Genomic DNA, 4745 nt, shown 5'->3' on the forward strand with positions numbered 1-4745 from the left:
ATAGCATGTGAGCAAGGAAGCCTACAAATGCGTTACACCAGCTCTGTCAGGAGGAATGGGCCAAAATTCACCCAACTTATTGTGGGAAGCTTGTGGAAGGCTAGCCGGGCGTTTGACCCGGGAAATTAAACAATTTAAAGGCATTGCTACCAAATACTAATTGAGTGTATGTAAACTTCTCATCCAATGGGAATCGATGAAAGAAATCAAACCTGAAATAAATCATTCTCCACTATTATTCTGACATTTCACATTCTTAAAATAAAGTGGTGATCCTCACTGACCGTAAACAGGGAAAGGGAATGTCAGGAATAGTGAAACTGAGTTTGTAAACATATTTTGGCTAAGGTGCATGTGCAAACTTCCGACTTCAACTCTATGTAGGTGGCTGACCTTGACCGAATCCTTGGCTTGTAGGTGCTAGAACTGCTCACAGGACAGGACCCATAGCCTGTTCCTGGAGGCTGGAGGCTGTTTCTGGAGGCAGGAGGCTGTTTCTGAAGGCTGAGAGAGAGGCTGAGGCTGTTTCTGAAGGCTGAGAGAGAGGCTGAGGCTGTTTCTGAAGGCTGAGAGAGAGGCTGAGGCTGTTTCTGGAGGCTGAGAGAGAGGCTGAGGCTGTTTCTGAAGGCTGAGAGAGAGGCTGAGGCTGTTTCTGAAGGCTGAGAAGCTGAGGCTGTTTCTGAAGGCTGAGAGGAGGCTGTTTCTGAAGGCAGGAGGCTGTTTCTGAAGGCAGGAGGCTGTTTCTGAAGGCTGAGAGGCTGAGGCTGTTTCTGAAAGCTGAGAGAGAGGCTGAGGCTGTTTCTGAAGGCAGGCTGAGGCTGTTTCTGAAGGCAGGAGGCTGTTTCTGGGCTGAGAGAGAGGCTAAAGGCTGTTTCTGAAGGCTGAGAGAGAGGCTGAGGCTGTTTCTGAAGGCTGAGAGAGAGGCTGAGGCTGTTTCTGAAGGCTGAGAGAGAGGCTGAGGCTGTTTCTGAAGGCAGGAGGCTGTTTCTGAAGGCAGGAGGCTGTTTCTGAAGGCTGAGAGAGAGGCTGAGGCTGTTTCTGAAGGCAGGAGGCTGTTTCTGAAGGCTGAGAAGGCTGAGGCTGTTTCTGAAGGCTGGAGGCTGTTTCTGAAGGCTGAGAGAGGCTGAGGCTGTTTCTGAAGGCTGAGGCTGTTTCTGAAGGCAGAGGCTGGCTGAGGCTGTTTCTGGAGGCAGGAGCTGCTGAGGCTGAGAGAGAGGCTGAGGCTGTTTCTGAAGGCAGGAGCTGTTTCTGAAGGCTGAGCTGTTTCTGAAAGCTGAGAAAGGCTGAGCTGTTTCTGAAGGCTGGAGGCTGAGGCTGGTTCTGAAGGCTGAGAGAGAGGCTGAGGCTGTTTCTGAAGGCTGAGAGAGAGGCTGAGGCTGTTTCTGAAGGCTGAGAGAGGCTGAGGCTGTTTCTGAAGGCAGGCTGAGGCTGTTTCTGAAGGCTGAGAGAGAGGCTGAGCTGTTTCTGCTGTTTCTGAAGGAAGGCTGGAGAGAGGCTGAGGCTGTTTCTGAAGGCTGAGGGAGAGAGAGGCTGAGGCTGTTTCTGAAGGCAGCTGAGGCTGTTTCTGAAGGCTGAGAGAGAGGGAGGCTGTTTCTGAAGGCTGAGAGAGGCTGAGGCTGTTTCTGAAGGCAGAGGCTGTTTCTGAAGGCAGGAGGCTGTTTCTGAAGGCAGAGGCTGAGGCTGTTTCTGTTTCTGAAGGCTGAGAGAGAGGCTGAGGCTGTTTCTGAAGGCTGAGAGAGAGGCTGAGGCTGTTTTCTGAAGCTGCTGAGAGAGGCTGAGGCTGAGGCTGTTTCTGAAGGCTGAGAGAGAGGTTTCTGAGGCTGTTTCTGAAGGCTGAGGCTGAGGCTGTTTCTGAGGCTGAGGCTGTTTCTGAAGGCTGAGAGAGAGGCTGAGGCTGTTTCTGAAGGCTGAGAGAGGCTGAGGGCTGAGGCTGTTTCTGAAGGCAGGAGGCTGTTTCTGAGCTGAGGCTGTTTCAGGCAGGAGGCTGTTTCTGAAGGCTGAGAGAGAGGCTGAGGCTGTTTCTGAAGGCTGAGAGAGGAGGCTGTTTCTGAAGCCGGGGCAGGAGGTTTCTGAGGCTGTTTCTGAAGGCTGAGAGAGAGGCTGAGGCTGTTTCTGAAGGCTGAGAGAGAGGCTGAGGCTGTTTCTGAAGGCAGAGAGCTGTTTCTGAAGGCTGAGGAGGCTGTTTCTGAAGGCAGGAGGCTGTTTCTGAAGGCTGAGAGAGAGGCTGAGGCTGTTTCTGAAGGCAGGAGGCTGTTTCTGAAGGCAGGAGGCTGTTTCTGAAGGCAGAGAGAGAGGCTGAGGCTGTTTCTGAGGAGGCTGTTTCTGAAGGCAGGCTGAGGCTGTTTCTGAAGGCTGGAGGCTGTTTCTGAGAGGAGAGGCTGTTTCTGAAGGCTGAGGAGGCTGTTTCTGAAAGATGAGAAGGCTGAGGCTGTTTCTGAAGGCAGGAGGCTATTTCTGAAGGCAGGAGGCTGTTTCTGAAGGCTGAGAGAGAGGCTGAGGCTGTTTCTGAAGGCTGAGAGAGAGGCTGAGGCTGTTTCTGAAGGCAGAGAGAGAGGCTGAGGCTGTTTCTGGAGGCAGGAGGCTGTTTCTGAAGGCTGAGAGAGAGGCTGAGGCTGTTTCTGAAGGCAGGAGGCTGTTTCTGAAGGCAGGAGGCTGTTTCTGAAGGCTGAGAGAGAGGCTGAGGCTGTTTCTGAAGGCAGGAGGCTGTTTCTGAAGGCTGAGAGAGAGGCTGAGGCTGTTTCTGAAGGCTGAGAGAGAGGCTGAGGCTGTTTCTGAAGGCAGGAGGCTATTTCTGAAGGCAGGAGGCTGTTTCTGAAGGCTGAGAGAGAGGCTGAGGCTGTTTCTGAAGGCTGAGAGAGAGGCTGAGGCTGTTTCTGAAGGCAGGAGGCTGTTTCTGAAGGCAGGAGGCTGTTTCTGAAGGCTGAGAGAGAGGCTGAGGCTGTTTCTGAAGGCTGAGAGAGAGGCTGAGGCTGTTTCTTTGAGGCTGTTTCTGAAGGCAGGAGGCTGTTTCTGAAGGCTGAGAGAGAGGCTGAGGCTGTTTCTGAAAGCTGAGAGAGAGGCTGAGGCTGTTTCTGAAGGCAGGAGGCTGTTTCTGAAGGCTGAGAGAGAGGCTGAGGCTGTTTCTGAAGGCTGAGAGAGAGGCTGAGGCTGTTTCTGAAGGCAGGAGAGAGAGAGGCTGAGGCTGTTTCTGAAGGCTGAGAGAGAGGCTGAGGCTGTTTCTGAAGGCAGAGAGAGAGGCTGAGGCTGTTTCTGAAGGCAGGAGGCTGTTTCTGAAGGCTGAGAGAGAGGCTGAGGCTGTTTCTGAAGGCAGAGGCTGTTTCTGAAGGCAGGAGGCTGTTTCTGAAGGCTGAGAGAGGCTGAGGCTGTTTCTGAAGGCTGAGAGAGAGGCTGAGCTGTTTCTGAAGGCTGAGAGAGAGGCTGAGGCTGTTTCTGAAGGCAGGAGAGGAGGGCTGAAGGCTGAGAGAGAGGCTGAGGCTGTTTCTGAAGGCTGAGAGAGAGGCTGAGGCTGTTTCTGAAGGCAGGAGGCTGTTTCTGAGGCTGTTTCTGAAGGCTGAGAGAGGCTGAGGCTGTTTCTGAAGGCTGAGAGAGAGGCTGAGGCTGTTTCTGAAGGCAGGAGGCTGTTTCTGCAAGGCTGAGGCTGAGAGAGAGGCTGAGGCTGTTTCTGAAGGCTGAGAGAGAGGCTGAGGCTGTTTCTGAAGGCAGGAGGCTGTTTCTGAAGGCTGAGAGAGAGGCTGAGGCTGTTTCTGAAGGCTGAGAGAGAGGCTGAGGCTGTTTCTGAAGGCTGAGAGAGAGGCTGAGGCTGTTTCTGAAGGCAGGAGGCTGTTTCTGAAGGCTGAGAGAGAGAGGCTGAGGCTGTTTCTGAAGGCTGTTTCTGGAGAGGCTGAGGCTGTTTCTGAAGGCAGGGAGGCTGTTTCTGAAGGCTGAGAGAGAGGCTGAGGCTGTTTCTGAAGGCTGAGAGAGAGGCTGAGGCTGTTTCTGAGGCAGGAGGCTGTTTCTGAAGGCAGGAGGCTGTTTCTGAAGGCTGAGAGAGGCTGAGGCTGCTGAGGCTGTTTCTGAAGGCAGGAGGCTGTTTCTGAAGGCAGGAGGCTGTTTCTGAAAGAGCAGGCTGAGGCTGTTTCTGAAGGCTGAGAGAGAGGCTGAGGCTGCTGAGGCTGTTTCTGAAGGCTGAGAGAGAGGCTGAGGCTGTTTCTGAAGGCTGAGAGAGAGGCTGAGGCTGTTTCTGAAGGCAGGAGGCTGTTTCTGAAGGCAGGAGGCTGAGGCTGTTTCTGAAGGCTGAGGCTGTTTCTGAAGGCAGGAGGCTGTTTCTGAGGCTGAGGCTGTTTCTGAAGGCTGAGAGGCTGAGGCTGTTTCTGAAGGCTGAGAGAGAGGCTGAGGCTGTTTCTGAAGGCTGAGAGAGGCTGAGGCTGTTTCTGAAGGCTGAGAGAGAGGCTGAGGCTGTTTCTGAAGGCTGAGAGAGAGGCTGAGGCTGTTTCTGAAGGCTGAGAGAGAGGCTGAGGCTGTTTCTGAAGGCAGAGAGAGGCTGTTTCTGAAGAGAGGCTGAGGCTGTTTCTGAAGGAAGGCTGTTTCTGAGGGAGGGCTGAGAGAGGCTGAGGCTGTTTCTGAAGGCTGAGAGAGGCTGAGGCTGTTTCTGAAGGCAGGAGGCTGTTTCTGAAGGCAGGAGGCTGTTTCTGAAGGCTGAGAGAGAGGCTGAGGCTGTTTCTGAAGGCTGAGAGAGAGGCTGAGGCTGTTTCTGAAGGCTGAGAGAG

The sequence above is a fragment of the Oncorhynchus masou genome, chromosome 31, assembly GCF_036934945.1.
Source record: "Oncorhynchus masou masou isolate Uvic2021 chromosome 31, UVic_Omas_1.1, whole genome shotgun sequence".
NCBI lineage: Eukaryota > Metazoa > Chordata > Actinopteri > Salmoniformes > Salmonidae > Oncorhynchus > Oncorhynchus masou.